This window comes from Miscanthus floridulus, chromosome 1, assembly GCF_019320115.1.
Source record: "Miscanthus floridulus cultivar M001 chromosome 1, ASM1932011v1, whole genome shotgun sequence".
Classification (NCBI taxonomy): Eukaryota; Viridiplantae; Streptophyta; class Magnoliopsida; order Poales; family Poaceae; genus Miscanthus; species Miscanthus floridulus.
The window spans coordinates 95,486,108-95,504,710 of record NC_089580.1 but is presented as its reverse complement, the minus strand read 5'-3'; the positions used below and the strand labels follow the sequence as shown (position 1 = coordinate 95,504,710).

The window sequence follows — 18,603 nt, the reverse complement described above, 5'->3', positions numbered from 1 at the left end:
TAGTGGACACAATCCCTACATCTTATGATCAATACAATACACCAAAGACACAGGACATAGGGTATTACGTCGATCAGACGGCCCAAACCTGTCTAAATCGCTATCTCTACGTCTTGTGTCACCATCCGGTTCCTGATTACACGCACCCCCACCGACAAATATACCATCGTGGGATACCTCTCGGTGGACTGTCGACCATCTTTTGTTGACAGTTGGCGCGCCAGGTAGCGGTGTGCGCTTGATCCATGGCAGGCCAGATGGGATCTCAAGATCAACATCCTTCGCGGCAACTCAGCTGATCGCGTCGACATCCTTCGACAACCACGGCGCACGTCTTCATACGCGGATTGACACCGCCAAGCTCCGACTACGTCCGTCCTGCTCCAACATGGGATCAACTCTGTTCCAGCCGTCAAGCAAGCTGCTAAGCGAGCTGCTCGCATCGCCGACCAGATAACGCCATACGTCGCCGATCAGACTTTTTGTCTATAGCTAAGTCATGCTTTAATATTTTTCTAAATATTCTCGAATCTTCGTATATCGTCATAATGTTGCTCTGAACTATTTTCTCCTTATTTGCTCTCCAAACGATTTTCTAAACCCCCGAATAGTCACATTGATGCTCGGACGTCTCTAGAGACGGCCCTGTCTCCGGCTCCTCCCTACACGTGCTACGGGTTCCGCACTCTGTATTATGGGTGGTCAGCAGCGGCTCCTTGGTGACGCCTATTCCTCCTACACATGCACGGGCTCCACGCTCGCCGTTATAGAATATGGGCTAGCTAGGGCTGGAGACTCAGCTACACGCTAACTGGTCGGGCGATTTATATTAAATATAAATACATCTTTATTCCAACTGATCACCGAGCTACATACGCTATTTTTTCTCTAGAGTTCATATATTTTTACATCATGTACTACCCGTTCTACATATTTGTATCGCAGGATCATCGTCTAGGTGATCGGATCACCTAGTGCTCGGACTTCTCCACCGATCAACTGGTCGGACCGCTAGGTTTATCGGCTTCATCGCCGACCAGTTGAACGGACTGTTCATCGGTCGCTTCTACTCAATGCTCACTTCGCCGCCGACCAGTTGACCAGACTGTTCATCGCTCATGCTTCATTGCCAGCTACGTCGGTTACTCCTCGGCCCTCGGATTCTTCGTTCTCAAGGACTAAGTGGGCACACTTCACCCCACTTCACCTTGTGGACATCGCCAGCTACGCCGGGGACTCCTCTGTGCTCGAACATCGCCAGTTGCACCGAGGACCCCCCGCTGCTCGGACGTCGCCAGTTACGCTGGGGACTCCTCGGTGCTTGGACATCACCGCCCACGCTAGGGACTCCTCGGTGCTCGGACATCGCTAGCTGCGCCGAGGACCCCTCGCTGCTCGGACGTCGCCAGCTACGCCAGAGACTCCTCGGTGCTCGGATATCACCGCCTACGCCAGGGACTCGGTGCTCAGACATCGCTAGCTACGCCGAGGACCCCTCGCTGCTTGGACGTCGCCATCTACGCCGGGGACTCCTCGGTGCTCGGACATCGCCGCCTACACTAGGGACTCTTTGGCACTCGGACATCGCCAGCGACATCGGGGACTCCTCGCTCCTCGGTGCTCGGAAATCACCAGCAACGCCAAAGACTTCTCGGTTCTCGGACATCGCCAGCGATGCCGGAGATTCCTCTCTCCTCGGTGCTCGGACATCGCCAGCAACGCCGGGGACTCCTCGCCCCTCGGACATCGCCAGCGATGCCAAGGACTCCTCGCTCCTCGGTGCTCGGACCTCGCTAGCTACGCCAGGAGCTCCTTGATGCTCGAACATCGCCAGCGATGCCAGGGACTCCTCGCTCCTCGCTCCTCGGACATCACTAGCAATGCCGGGGACTCCTCGCTCCTCGCTCCTCAGACATCGCCAGCGATGCCGGGGACTCCTCACTCCTCGGTGGTCGGACATCGCCAGCGACGTCGGGGACTCCTCGCTCCTCACTCCTCAGACATCACCAGCGACGCCGGGGACTCCTCGCTCCTCGCTCCTCAGACATCGCCAGCGATGCCGGGGACTCCTCGCTCCTCGGTGGTCGAACATCACCAGCGATGCCGGGGACTCCTCGCTCCTCGGTGCTCGGGAATCGCCAGCGATGTCGTGGACTCCTCGGTGCTCGGACATCACCAACGATGCTAGGAACTCTTCCCTCCTTGGTGCTCGGACATCGCCAGCGATGCCGGGGACTCATCGCTCCTTGGTGCTCGGACATCGCTAGCAACACCGGGGACTCCTCGCTCCTCGGTGCTTGGACATCACCAGCGACACCGAGAACTCCTCGCTCCTTGGTGCTCGGACATCACCAGCGACGCCGGGGACTCCTTGTTCCTCGGTGCTTAGACATCGCCAGCAACGTCGGGGACTTCTCGGCGCTAGGACATCGCCCTTGCTGCTCGGATCTTGCTATGTCTCGTCGGTGTGCTATCAAGCTGCTCCATGCTATTTGGATCAGGGTGCTGATCTTGGGCAGCACGTCTGGGGTCTTGATACACGCATGTTGGACAACGTCGGCAAAGCTTTCATACTTCTTTTTCTTTGACCCTGCTATAAGATTTATTCTTCATCTTCCAGCAGGCTCAGGGACTAAGTGGGCACACTTCACCTTGCGGTGAATGTGCTTTTTGAGGCTACGCCCGGGGACTGGCTGTCTGCTCGGCTGGTCTTGTACTTTCTGACCCTAGCACCACGTTACTATGTCACCTACTATCAGGCTCGGGGACTAGCTGTGGGGGTATGGCCCCCGGTATCCTCAAGACAAGACATGGGCCGCACCATCAGAGGTGGCCCAACCCACAAGATCAAGACATGTACGATGCTGCTCGGCGTGCACCGCAAGGTATTGTATAGTACCAAATAGGATATTATCCTTGTAACCCTACCCCTCTAGAGTATATAAGGAGAGGCAGGGGTCCCCTAGTGGACACGATCCCTACATCTTATGATCAATACAATACACCAAAGACACAAGACGTAGGGTATTACGTCGATCAGACGGCCCAAACCTGTCTAAATCGCTGTCTCTACGTCTTATGTCACCATTCAGTTCCTGATTACGCGCACCCCCACCGACAAATATACCATCGTGGGATACCCCTCGGTGGACTACCGAGCATCTTTTGTCGACATGTACTCATAGTTCTTTGACTTTAGAAATGGTCCCATGTAATCGATTCCCCAGACATCAAAGAGTTTGATCTGGAGGTTGGTGGTGAGTGACATGGCATCTCTTGAGTTGATATTCCTATGCCTCTAACACACTCCACACCTCCAGATAAAGTCCCTTGTGTCTCCATACATGGTTGGCCAAAAGAATCCACTTTGCTAGATCTTTGAATGAGTGCGGAATGCACCATAATGCCCTCCATATGGTGATGAGTGGCATCGTTCTTTGATCTTGATGCCTTCTTCTACCAGTACACACCTCCTGAGTAGGCCATCAAAGCAGACTCTAAAGAGGTACAACTCATCCCATATGTGGGACGACTTTCATAGATGAGCTTCCTTTTGTTCTCCCCTAGTGGTACATAACCTGCAACCATAAAGTTGACAATATTCGCGTACCAGGGGTTGGATTTTATGATCTTGAAGAGCATGTCATCCTGAACCGAATCGTTGATGGGCATTTCCTATGAATTTTCAAACTGCATTCTGAACAAGTGATCGGCAACAGAATTTTCTACTCCTTTTTATCCTTTATTTCTAATTCAAATTCTTAGAGTAGCAAAATCCATCTTATTAGTCTAGGTTTAGCATCTTTCTTAGTGAGCAGGTGTTTCAAAGCAGCATGATCAGTATAAACAATCACCTTAGCTCAAACTAAGTAAGATCTAAACTTGTCAATAGCAAAAACAAGAGCCAGGAGTTCTTTTTTAGTTGTTGCATAATTAAGTTGAGGTCCTATCAGAGTTTTGCTAGCATAAGCAATTGTGTGATGCTTCTTATCTTTTGTTTGACCTAAACCTGCCCCCACAGCATAATCACTTGCATCACACATGATTTCAAAAGGTAGCAACCAATCAGGGGGTTGGCTGATTGGTGCAGAGATGAGTGCTTTCTTAAGAATTTCCAAAGATTTTAAGCATGCATCATCAAATTCAAAGGGAACATACTTGGCCAAAAGATTTGTAAGTGGTCTAGCAATATATGAAAAAACTTTTATAAAGTGGTGGTAAAACCCCACATGACCAAGAAAACTACGGATCCCTCTGATATTTATAGGAGGAGGTAATTGTTCAATTACTACAATTTTAGCCTTGTCTACCTCAATCCCTCGTTCGGACACCAAGTGTCCAAGTACTATGCCTTCTCTAACCATGAAATGACATTTTCCCCCATTAAGGACTAAGTGTTTTTCTTCACATCTTTTTGCAAAACCTTGTCTAAATTTTCAATACAATCATCAAAAGTTTTTCCATAAATAGAAAAATCATCCATGTAAACTTCCATGATTTCTTTAATCATATCAAAAAAATATAGACATAATGCATCTTTGAAAAGAAGATGGGGGATTACATAGTCCAAAAGACATTATATGATAAGCATAAGTTCTATATGGACATGCAAAGGTGGTTTTACTTTGGTCATCTAGATGGATCGATATCTAGTGATATCCTGAATACCCATCAAGGAAATAGAAGAAACAGTGATTTGCCAGTCGCTCCAACATTTCATCAATGAAGGGCAACAGAAAAAATGATCTTTCTTTGTTGCCTTTTTAAGTTTTCGGTAATCTATGCACATCCGCTATCCAGTGATGGTTCTTTGGGGGGATTAATTCATTCTTTTCATTTTTAACAACAGTCATGCCTCCCTTTTTAGGCACAACCTAAACAGGGCTTACCCACTCACTGTACGACACAGGGTAGATGACCATAGAATGCAAGAGTTTTAAAATCTCTTTCTTAACAACCACTCTCATCGCATTATTAAGCCTACGTTGTGGCTCTCTAGAATGTATAGAGTCTAGATCAGTAGGGATGCGATGGGTGCAAAGAGCAGGGCTAATTCCCTTAAGGTCTTGGAGCGAGTAGCCAAAAGTAGTGCGATGCTTTTCTAAGACAGTTATCAAGCGGAGGGTTTTTTCCTGAGAGAGTTTATCACTTATGATCAAAGAAGAATCCTAATCATTATTAAGAAAAGCATATCTAAGACCAGAAGGCAAAGGTTTAAGGTCAATGGTGGGCTTAGGTGGTTTCAGCAGTTCATCCAAAGGTTCAGTCTCTATGGGATTTTCATCTTCCTCCTTGATGAAGAACTAGGCATCATCTTCAAGGTTGGGTTCGATCAAGTCATCAAGAGATGCAACCTTAACCTCGTCTATTGGGTCTTCCTCAGGAATTGGCTCAGTCTCAACATTTAGAGAATGAGTAATGGGTATAGAAAGTTTAAAGTTTTCCCAAGACTAATTTTCAACTTCCCTGTTTGTTCTTCTTGGATAAGTTTTTCAATTAGTTGTCCTATCAATAGGTCAAACTCTATCTCCTACAACTAAAAAGAATAAAAGTAAGATAATTTTTTGGTCGATTTTTTTGGGTCGCTCCTCCCTTCTAGCCGTGCGATACCCCGCGTGATAGAAAAAGAAACTGCCATCCCTGTGATCCCCGCCTGCTTTGAAGGAAACAAATTGATCACATGAGGCCACATGCATGGAAGGAAACAATAATCAAGCATGGAAGGAAACAATCATGCGGTGTCCCTCTCTCGTTCGGTCAGATATCTTTCATCTCCACGTAAACCGGATCATCGAATCCACACCACCCCGCAAAAGACGTCAGACACCACAATGCCATGCTGCCGCCGCATGCCAGGCATTCATTGGCCGGACACCACAACACCAATCCGGCCCTCAGATGCCACCAGAACGCCCCCTCCTCATCCGACAGCCATGCCATCGATGCCGACCATCGTCGGACGACTGCGAAGAGGCCCTCGATGATGCCGTGCTAACAAAAGGCGACAGCAACTGCTTTATCAGGTGCGATTTATGATTTTATCTTATTCTGGATGATAACTTTTTTCCTTCAATTTCCTTACTCAGCCAATGATTTCCTGATAATCATGAGAAACACTACTATAAGATGATCATTGCATATTTGAGATTATGCAAATTTTATTTAATCGTGTTCCTGTGTGAACGAGTGCTATTGGAACCTGCTCATATGACTGCATCCTACCTCTCCCTATCCTCACTGTTGCTATTAAGATCTCTAGCGCCGTCCTCCTCTACGATGCCCTCTCCACTGGGGCGAGGTCCATAGGATCCAGTGGCAACAAGGTTGAGGGAGTCATGTGGTAGCGAGATCCATCAGTAAGCATCCTGGTTCTGGTGTATTATTTGATTTATTTCTCGATACACTGCTACGAGGGACTGTACTAAGTCGTGCGTTGCTTTGCAGATGGCTCCTGGTGTATTCTTGTTCGATCCTGTTGGATAAGAAGGCCTAAGTGGCGACAACTCAGACGACGGAATTGGTCTGCCATCGTGGAAGTTTAGGATTGATGCCAACTTGCTTGACGTAAGTGTAGCCGCCATTGCCCTTTTGTTTCAATTCTCATACTAATGGTTGTTTGTTAGAGTTCAGCAAATTCAGTTCATTTGTGCAATAAATTTAGTTTTTCACTATCATCAGTCATCAGATATTCATAATTCAAATCTGAATATAAATAGTATTAGGAGTCTGTATACTTGAAATAGTGTGCAATACATTTTTGTTCAACATTGATACTCGTCAATCAAGGACTCCATAGTTGGCGGCAGTTGCGGAATAAGTGGTGGCACCAGCTCAAGTGCTCCCCGCGGATGCTAGGGTGAGCTGGATGGGCTGGAGAATCTGTATGTCAAGATGTCCATGCGCTGGGTCTCCGGCAGCCAACTATTTTTTACTATTATTGAATTGCATAAACTGTTTTTTTTGCCAAGAAAATGAAGTTAAGACAATTAGTTGATTGGGATTATCATTTTCTCTTTTTTCAAATAGTGGTCTTCATTTTGGAGCCCTTCATGCAGTTTAATAATGGCTGGGGAGCTAGGCTTGCGAGAACTTACTCTTAATTCGGTTGTGAGCTAGGGATGTAGCACTTCAATGGGTGTCTTGGTTGAGTTCTACAATTGCCAAAAATTGATGGTGCTGATAAGATTGACAATCCTGCAACTCTGCAGTACCTTTCTTTTTTTTCAAAAAAAAGGAGGGCAAATGCTACTTATGGCCGAATCCATGTTCTTTTTGTTGTTTTGATTTGATGCCCACAGCCCACATGTTAACTTTCAAATGTGTTTATAAAGAATCAAAAGGAGTTGGCCTAATGCCAATCTTTCTTGTCGTCTTTTTTATTCTTTATATTTATATAAATTCTCACCAACAAGTACATGGCTAGGTAATGGCCGTAATGCTGCATCCTTTAGCCAGTGTGCCCCCTTGGGATCTACTGACTACTAGCTTTTGCATACTGTCTTTTATTTGTAGGGTAGAGAGATGTACAGGAAACATTCAATAGTTTATTTCTAAGCTATATCAGAGACTTTAATTCATGTCTTTTATTTGCATCGAAGAAAACTCATCCGAGGATGAGATTGTTGGCCTGACAGAAATGTTCAAAACATGATATAAATTTTTAAAATACTATTGTTCTTCAAAGAATCTTACATCTTATACATTTCTTTCCTTGCCTGGAGGTATATATTATTCAGATTTCCTTTGCTACTTGATCTGTGCAGTTCTTTTCCCTCTTAGAAAAGAAATCATTGAACTTTATACTTGAGACACAATTGATCAAGCCTCATCAATAAAAGCCTTTCAACCAACAATAATTGATCCAGCAGAGGCACCTAAACCTTTAGTTACGCATACTGCAGTTTAAGTTTCTAACACGAGAGAGAGAGAGGGAGAGAGGAGGGAACATAGTGCTATGCAAAGTGAAGTATAGCAAAACTGAATCGTCAGCTTCACACAAGAAAATTAGAGCATGTTGATGAAACTTAAGCAACATTTGTGGCACTAAGAGTGGACACATCTAGATATCAGTTGCAATCTGCATTTTCTATCATATTTGCAGTTTTCTGAAGGGTAGACCTTCAGAACTTTTCACAGCTAATAAGCAGGGCTGGAGCTAGAATAGTAGTGGTAGTTGAAAAGTTTGGAACATCATAGGTCCTAATAGTCATAGATGATTGGACTAAATATGCTTGTTTGAGAACAAAAAAAATAGAATCTCTAAGTTGTGGATTTTTTGCCTATTGGTGTAGTCTGTAGAATGTCTTTCCAAGCGACATGGGAAGAGATCTTCATTGATATGCACCAATCCAAGAGCACAGTGTGAGATTTTTATGGAGTAATTCAACAGAATTCAACACAAGATTTTGCAATTTGTTAGTTTCAATAGGATAATTGTTTTTTTGTGTGTGTAAATGTTGTAGCTCCTTTCAGATTATGATGTAGTGGCTTCTAGTGCACCTTAGCTTGTTGAAGAATTTGTGTGGGAGAAAGCTAAAGCAACTGCAGTTAAGCCAAAGATATGTCTCAATAGCATGTAGAATGCCAAATTTACTTTTCCTGCACAATTATCATCGACGTGCCAGGTTACCAGTTGTGCTATAGGTCACTACCACTACCGGAAACAGTCACTTTGCCATGTGCCACAAGCACTCGGTAAAGCCCAAAAAACACTCGGCAAAGGATTTGCCGAGTGTAACACTCGACAAACAGCACACGATATCTACAGTGTCGGCAAACGGCTCTTTGCCGAGTGTTTTCTATCAGGCACTCGGCAAAGACTTTGCCAAGAGCTAAAACCGACACTCGGCGAAAAAAAGTAACATGATGGAGTGGAAACGGTCATGGCGCATTTGGCGAGTGTCAAATCTCAGGCACTCGGCAAACCTTCTGTATTATGATCCTTGGATACCAAGGTAATCAATTTTGATTGTGGATTGAATGCTGTTAACTAGATTTTGTATATGCTTGTTAAAAGAATTGTTGGGGCAGTACAAAAGGCACAATCCAAATTATTCCATGGATTAACTAAACTTTAGTTAAATTTTTAGCAGATGCAGAGATAGTAAAATGAGAGTTTCTGTCTAATATTTTGGGGCTCTCTGTTGTCACTTAGAAAAAAATTTATGTTGTTTCATAGGACAAAAATATATTCTATGATAAAAAAAACAATGCATGTGCATGTTCAATACTTAGGTGTACTACATGATGGAGTTAACATGTCGATTACAACAGTTCATATGGTATTGTCCATAATTTGGAGGGTGTTAAATTTAGGCTGGGTGCATAGAAGGCCACCAAGCTTTATTCTTGCAACTTCTACCACTTTATGTGTTAGTCTTTGTCAATGGTATAATTTGTTCGCAAAGCTCAAGCAAGACAATTGGCAAAGATCAAGCAAAACGACTCAATGAGGTTGGCCCTTAATTTTAGTGTTTTCAGCATTTAGACCTAAAATTAAAAAGTGGCTGCTCCTTGAGAACATCAGTGGTGCCAAATAAAAGATGTGTAGGTTATACATGGTGAGACCAGTGAACCTTCTACAATTTCCTAAATGAATATTCCCACCATTAGTATATAGGTCCATTCCCCCGCGTTTCTTCGTGCTCCCATTAGCATATAATATGAAAGTATTATTGTGTTCATCATGACTTCCAGTTGACTACTCCCATTAGCATATACTTCCTCTGCCCTAAAATATAAATCGTTATGAGATGTGTGTAGGTCAAACTTTCTCAACTTTGACTAGGTTTATAAAAAATACGTGCAACATTTATATCTCCAAATAAGTTTATTATAAAAATATATTCAATGGTCTATGTAATGATACTAATTATGTATTATAAATATTAATATTCTTTTATATATAATTGGTCGAAGTTAAAAAAAAGTTGACTTCTCAGGAAGCGAGAATGAATTCTATTTTGGGATAGAGGGAGTATATGAAAGTAGTGTTGAAAATATTTTAACAATCAAGTTCGTCTCTGTCTGATTGGTAAGCTTAGACATCATAATGGCATCAAAAATTTTGACTCTCATGGACACCCTCATGGATCAGTGCAAAGCATCCCAATCCTACAGCATACACAAATGGCAACCTTAAAGTTATGATATTTTCAAAGGGTGGACAATAAAGACCATCTTAGACGTTCTAGCATTAGAGTATATACGTGCAGACACATAGTCATGGTGGTGCAAGGGAACAGCCAGCAAGAATCGAGAGTTAGGGGGTGTTTGGATCCCAGGACTAAACTTTAGTCCCTATCATATTGAATTTTTAGATATTAATTAGAAGGACTAAACATGAGCTAATTATAAAACTAATTACATAAGTTGTGGCTAATTCGCTTGCCAGCGCCATGTACATGATGGTATGGAGATGTGGTGGAACTTATTCGTGGATTTATTGGCGCATGAAAGAAATGGATATCAAAAATCTATTCCTACCGGTATAAAAAAATGATCTTAGTCGCATCATGAAAAGATCTACACAGTAGAGTTTCTGAGCCTGTGATGCCATGCTCTCTGTGACTGTGTAAATTTCATGAACTTAACTTTTTGGATTAAATGCCACTTTAACGTTGGTCATATACTTTTACAGTATTGTTATCTTATCGTGCGATCCGTGTGTTTTTAGTACAAAAGTTTAGCTGTTCCATAGCAACGCACGAGCATGAACCTATTTACATATATACCTGAACCTGTGTGTACATGATTATATGGAGATGCAGCAGAACTTATTCATAGATTTATTGGCGCATGAAAGAAGTGGATATCGTAGGATTCTTTCTGTCGATATAAAATAGTATCTTAGCCGTATCATGAAAAAGTCTATACAGTAGAGTTTGTGAGCCTGCGACATCACGCTCTCCGTGACTGTGTTAATTTCACAAACTTTGCTTTTTGAATTAAATGTCACTTTGACATCGGTATTTAATTTAACAGTATTGCTATCTTATCGTGCGATCTGTGTGTTTTTAGTACAAAAGATTTAGTTGTCCCGTAGCAACGCATGGGAACGCTACCTAGTGATATCAAAGATATAAAAGCTCAAATGAACCATGGTTCCTTGTACCTGGATAGGGAGGACATACAGAATTACCAAACTTGGGAGAATATGTCCTGAAAGACTTTTCGACAACTTTGTTGTTGGGGTTAATGGCATGTGTATTAATAAATCATGAGCAAAAGATATAGACATGATATTAACACCCACAACTGAATTATAGAGAGCATCGAAAGAAGTTTTATTAATTTGGCAACGAATAGAAATATAAAGTGAGTCTAAACAAATCACATCAAAGGAAAACTCTGATTCTTCTAACCATTCATTGCTTATAATAGACGCTAGCTCTTTCATAGTCTTTTTAAGGAAAGTTCCTCAGAAGGGTCAAGAGTTTCTTCATTAGATGATGATTTTCTAGGCTTATGGGTCTCCTCATAGTATGATAATTCAAGGTATTTCCATATTCGGCAAAAAGTTCATCCTCGAATTCAAGCATAAAATCTGAAATTAGAGTTTTCTCCTTTTTCGGTGGTTTGGGATTTGAGATAGCTGAGGTTTGTGATGGGCTAGGTAGAGATTCTGGTTCAGCTATCGGGGATTCCTTCTCTAGCAGCTTCTCTTCTACTTCCTTAGGGATGCTCTCTAAGACTTTAGTAAGAATGCTTCTCCCTGAATTGGCGGAGACATGCAAGAATGATCCTCCTGAAGCTGTATCAAGATACTTCGACGTTTCCCTATCAAGACCCATATAAAAGTGTTGAAGAACAGTGGGGTCTTGAATGGAAAGGTCAGGGCCAGTATTAATGAGAGCATTAAAGCATTCCCATGATGTGCTTAGAGATTTTTTTTTATTTTTGTTTAAAAGTTAGAACCTCTGAACAAAGGCTGACTACTATAGAGATGGGAAAGAAATGCAAGCAAACGCTAGAATACAAAGCTTCCTAATCTCCTTGTCTACTGCCTATGGTTTGCTTATACCAACGTTTAGCTCTTTCCTTCAAAGAGAAAGGAAAAAGCTTCCATTGTAAGGTTTCATTTGATATGCCTACAATGCGTAGGCATGCATAGGTTTGTTTAAACTCATTTAGGTGGGAGTATGGATTTTCATCATCTTCGCCTAAAAAAGATTGATCCTAGACCATGTTGATTAAACACAGGTGCAGCTCATAACCCGGTGTTAGGATAGACTTTGAAGATTATGGTGGCTCTAGGCGTGCGCTCGTAGGTGCAGCGTATTGATGGATAGCAGTGGATTCAAAATCCATAATGAAAAGAAAAGAAAATAAAAGATAAAGAATAATGATACAAGGTTAAGCTAGGTTCGAAGTTAACTCACCAACTATTTTCCCAGCAACAGCGCTAGTAATGCTTGTTGGTATATTTTAACACACACAGAATAATCCACAAGCACACGGATACCCATGTAGCACTTCACTGGAAAGTATTCTAGAATATTGAACTCAAGAAAACTTGTGTGAGAATAACTAAGTCTAACTTAACCTAGAGTAGCAACAAGACTTAAGATAACAGGAGCGTAGGGGAGATCACTAAGGTCTTCTAGTTCTAACTTTGGTAAGCTATGTCATCTATTGTTTAATTCTGAGGATATTACTAAGGAAAACAAAGGCAAAGTATGTTTCCTATAGTAACAAGGTCCTGCTCGGTCTACAAATGGGAGTTGGACTACAAAGGATTCAACGAGACTATAAGAGTCACCCTCGCGAGCTACCACCAATCCAAAATGTAGGGTACATCCATGAGTAACCGAGTCTAAGCATCATGCTTACACTACAAATACTGCTTTAATCTAGGAGCTACAAGGAATAAAGTACTCAAAAAGAGTCGCAAACCTAAAGAACAATATGAACAAGATGTTTACTTGAATTAGAAGTTGATTACCAAAGAAATCTCAGAAGCAAGCTCAAGAAGAACTTGATTCCGCTAGGGCACAAGCCGTAGAGAGAGCACCGACAGGCTAGAACTCCTCCAAACTCCTCCTTCATACTCTATCTCTCTATTTCTAATACAATACTAGATCTTAACTTGGAGGACTAATCTTCTCTTGATTGCTAGCTCTGATCCTAATAGAGAGGATATGAATTGTAGCTTCTGATTTCTGGGGTTTCAGGATCTGCCTAGAGGAGGGGGTATAGGCAGGCATATATAGGGGCCTTCAAGCATCCTGGACCCTTGGATCAAACTGACCTAAAAGAACGGCGTGGATGTGATCCTTGAGGCGGTGGAGAACTGACGTAATGAGGAGAGGTTGCTAGGTGGGGCCCATAGGCCGGTCGACCTCACATTTTAGAGGCTCAGGGTCTGCTTTGGTGATTTGTCTTTTGGAGTCTTCTAGAGTCTTCCCGCATTGGTCCCATCGCGGATATACATGATTTCCTTTGACAAATAGGTCCGCCTTGGCGGTTTTCTGATTAAATTCTACTGAACACATAGATTCACCAAAACTCATGGAAATTGTTAGTTGAAACCCTAAGTCTATGTTAGTGATCCAATTTAGTCATTTATGCAAGGTATATTGATGGTTTGTGATGAATGTTAACTACTGTCAACAAAGACATATTAAGAAGAAATGACATATGAAGATACTGAAGACTCAAATGGTTTAAATATACATATGTTTTTTATCTTAAGTAAAGGTATGTTAGACTAATAAGAGGGATGCAACATGGATAGTTTGACAGTCTCAAGAGCTCAAACTAACTAAACACTAAGTGCTAACATAAGAAAAACACATGCAACAACACTTGAACTTTGTTGGTCTTGGAGGTTGCTTTGAGTTGGGATGGATAGCCCACTGAGTAAAATGACATGCTATTTTGCTGAGTTGTGGAAGTTCTAAAGATTTTTCAAGAAGTTCCAAACTTTTTCTAGGAGTTTTGGATTTGTCACTCGTTCCATTAGTTTTATTATTCCAATGCTTGCTTTTGTTCTTGCCCGAAAGTTCAAGATATTTTTTGGAAGATTTGAACCTTGATAGACCTGATGGCTAGTTCATGAGTGTTGGGTATTTATACCTATCGAAAATATTTACTCCGGCAATACGGATAAGCGTAACTACGCACAAGGGATCGTATGGATAGCACATAAGACACATGGATTTATACTGGTTCAGGTACATGGTACCCTACTTCTAGTTTGAATTAGATCTCTCTCTATTTGTATGTTCAGTTACAGGGGTGCTAATGGTTGCTATGCACTTGAATGGATGTAAAAGAATACTAATGGGGGGTTACCCCTCCTTATATAGCCTAGTGGTAGGGTTACAGGAGATTCGATCAGCTAGCAGATGTGTTTCCTAGATGGTTCCATGAAAGTACAACAAATCATTCGATCATATCTCGTAAAGATCAGAATGCTACACTAGGTGACTTGATCTCTATGTTTTTTTGCTGCACCCTGGCATTCGTGGGCCTCACACTCGTCGTCTTCGGCCCAGTCGAAAAGTATAGGCCGGAATACAGGCGGTGAGGTATCCGGGTCCTATATATCTGACAATACCCTCTTTCACTAATTTGGAGGGATCACCGCTCTTCTACCTCTTTTGCTCATTTTTAGGGGTCACCGCTCTTCTCCAAAATCGTACCATGGTGTCGTTCTCTGAGGATGTAGACACATTATCAAACCTCATCAAAAATATCGTGCCTTAGTGTCGTTCTCATTTGCATTTTTCTTCTATGGTATTTATGCTTCTGATTTTTTTAGGGAAGACTGTGGAGTAGAGCTTCCCCCTATATTCAGATCTAGCTTGAATTTTGCTCCTACGAGGGGTTGAACACAGGACCTAAGGGATGCTACTAATTTAGCTTAAAGCCTGTTCACGCTTGTATATTTTTGGGTCCGTAGATCTGTTTGGGTCCTAGATTAAATATGCACTCTTACCAATCTTATCTTATCTCCTACAACTAAAAAGAACAAAGCGTGGATATCTTTTGGTGTGATATTTGTTTTAGTTCGTCCATCTACCCACCCCGTGCGATACCCGGCGCGATAGAAAAAGAAACTGTCATCCCTACGATCCCCGCCTACTTTGAAGGAAAACAAATCGATCACCTGAGGCCACATGCATGGAAGGAAACAATAATCATGCAAGGAAGGAAACAATCATGCATGGAAGGAAACAATAATCATGCATGGAAGGAAACAATAATCATACATGGAAGGAAACAATAATTATGCATGGAAGGAAACAATCATGCATGGAAGGAAACAATAATCATTTACTCTTTTTTCAAATAGTGGTCTTCATTTCAAAGCCCTTCATGCAGTTTAATAATGGCTGGGGAGCTAGGCTTGCGAGGACTTACTCTTAATTGGGTTGCGAGCTAGGGATGTAGCACTTAAATGGGTGTTTTGGTTGAGTTCTACAATTGCCAAAAATTGATGGTGCTGATAAGATTGACAATCCTGTAACTCTACAGCACCTTTATTTTTTTCAAAAAAAAGGAGGGAAAATGCTACTTATGGTCAAATCCATGTTCTTTTTGTTGTTTTGATTTGATGCCCACAACCCACATGTTAACTTTCAGATGTGTTTGTAAAGAATCAAAAGGAGTTGGCCTAATACCAATCTTTCTTGTCGTCTTTTTCATTCTTTATATTTATACTAGGTAGCGTGCTCGTGCGTTGCTATGGGATAACTAACAATTTATACTAAAAACACACGGATCGCACGATAAGATAACAATACTATAAAAATTAAACACCAATGTTAAAGTGATATTTAATCCAAAAAGCAAAGTTTATGAATTTAACACAGTCACGGAGTGCGCAGCGTCGCAGGCTCACAAACTCTACTTTATAGACCTTTCCATGATGCGGCTAAGATAATGTTTTATATTAGCAGGAAGAAATCTCTGATATCCATTTCTTTCATTGTAATCCATTTATCTGGACAATGTTTGAGGTGAGGGCACGGTTATAGTTTTTAGTAGCTTTGCGATATTGTCCGAAGCTATGAGATGATTGATGTCTTGTAATGATTCTTTCATTAATTAGTTTTCTATCTATGTTTAATTGTTTATTTAGTCTATTTTATAGGCACGCTGGTAGATAATGGACGACAAAATTCAAGCATCCATAATTTATCTCTTTGACTTTGAGCATGAGTTTTGTTTTTATTTTTTAATTGATATATTGTCCTTTTGTTTTTACCGTAGCGTTAGCACGAGCATGCATGAAAAACGAAGATGTCTTTACACTGTAGAAATCTTTCAAGAAGATCATGCATAGATTATTCTTATATTGAATATTATATATATACAATCAGCTAAATATTCTAATTAAACTATAAAATTTTGAATTAGGATACGAGGTAAGACATGCAAATAGATATTTCAAAACTACCTGTAGAGTCCAAAGAACTTAATAAATAAATCCTTCTGGAGGCAATGCAAATTCTCTCTAATCTTTCATTTGGTGTAGTTAGTGTTATCATAGTACCCGCATGTATTCATGGGAAATAAATCGTGGACAAAACGTGGACGCTTTTTGGTGCGACATTCCAACATGGGTCCATTGTCCTGCCAATATCTTTGAGGCAGATCACATAAAGAATGAGAGTCCCTATATGAGATTGCTCACAAGAGACTCAAACTTATATCTGATCATGGTAATGTTGAATTGCTTTGCATCAAAAGCATCGGCAATGATAAACAAGGACATAGGTTTTAGTTGCATAGTGGAGGAAAACTCAACCTTGGCCTTCTCAACAGCTTTTTTGAGCCTTTGTAGTGCTAACTTGTCCTTACTCAGATAGTCAAGAGGTGCACCATAAAATTATGCACCACTAAGAAAAGTGTCACCATTGGTTGCCTTGACCTAAAAAATATGTAAAAATTAAGAATTACAACACCTAATTCAACATCTTAGAACAGACACTCAAGTGGATACCTTATTCTACAATATATGTCTGTGTGGAATAGTCCTAAAGCCACACATATTTATACGGTGAGTATAACATACTTTGTTTTAAATTTTTACGAGAGATTTTTTAAGACACGTAGTATTATCTATGTGACAGGCACTAATATTTACATATATACTCGAACCTGTGTGTACAGAATTATATGGAGATGCAGCGGAACTTATTCATGGATTTATTGGTGCATGAAAGAAATGGATATCGGAGAATTCTTTCTGCCGATATAAAATATTATCTTAGCCATATCACAAAAAAATCTATACAGTAGAGTTTGTGAGCCTGCGATGCCGTTCTTTCCGTGACTGTGTTAATTTCACGAACTTTGCTTTTTGAAGTAAATGTCACTTTAACGTCGGTATTTAATTTAACAGTATTGTTATCTTATCGTGCGATCCGTGTGTTTTTAGTACAAAAGATTTAGTTGTCGTTGCACGAACACGCTACCTAGTACTCTAATAAAGCAAAATCCCACACCATGTTTCTCTGTGTTTGTGAGGCCACATCGTCAGGAAATAGTTACCATTTAATAGTCACAACAATCTTCTTTAATCTGTTGCTCTGCTCGGCAACTTCGCACTAGAAACTGTCCGCACCTCATTCAGAACGGGTGTCTTGAAGCCTCACGCAGCACTAATCATTTGTTTTTCTCTCTAGCTTCCACTAATCAATGCCATCCCAGAGGCAACAGAGAACAGGAAAGTAGAATCGAATTAAAAACTGACATCCACCGACACGCTCAGACGCCTCCGTTCCTTTTTAAAATTGTCGTCAAATGCTCAGATGCCTCCGCTCCTTTTTCATGATCTACAATTGTCATCAAATAAGTACTTTGTCTAACGATTCGTCGTCCACCTTGCTTCCTCTTCAAACCACACCTATATATGCACGTACGTACCAAGGCCATCAGTCAGCGATTCCAGTTGCCCATCGCCTTTGGCCTCATGCATGATGATGATGTAGCACATCTCTATTTTGACAACCATGAGAATATGACACAACAGGAAAGTGCAGATCTGATTGCTCTTCTGACCATCTGTCCGGCTATGCAGGAGACGAGCTAAAGCGTCGCGGCCATGCCCAAGCTTCCTCAATTGTTGTCCCCACTCCAAGTCAGCGCTCTACCCTAGCTTGTCACACCGGCTGGTGTTGCCACGCACAGCGAGGAACACTGAAGGAGGAAGCCTCAACAAGAAGTCGTATCCCATGTAGCTTAGCATATTTATGTATTACGTTTTCTTTCATGATCTGTCATGTGGGACCATGTGGTCGGAGACTGTAACAAGCACATAAGTGATGAAAACCTGTACCGATGGGGACATTGAGAATCCTATAATCAGAAAGCTAAGGAAGAGGGGTTAGCCCTGCCCGCTTCCTCGTATCTATACTATCCCAAGCGCTCACGTCGACGGTGGCTCACCGGTGGCCAGGGGTGTGACAGGTGGTACCAGAGCTATCGTATCCTCGGCATGGGTAGGGAGTGCTTTAGCTCTCCACCGGCGCTAGTTATCTTCCCCTTCACCGACGACCAGTAGCGGATCCAGCGGCCGACGCCACCACCGACCCACCACCACCATCACCAAGGAGCTCACCCCATCATGGTATGCCTTACTCCTCTCGCTTT

General features: G+C 42.0%; 1 long non-coding RNA gene across 1 annotated transcript; it reads left to right on the top strand.

The window, feature by feature from the left end:
* Positions 1 to 5,892: 5,892 nt before the first annotated feature.
* Positions 5,893 to 6,560, top strand: LOC136490016 (uncharacterized). The gene is made up of 3 exons (XR_010767479.1): positions 5,893 to 6,023; positions 6,252 to 6,356; positions 6,445 to 6,560. It is a non-coding gene; the product is annotated as an uncharacterized lncRNA (long non-coding RNA).
* The last annotated feature ends 12,043 nt before the right edge of the window (positions 6,561 to 18,603 follow it).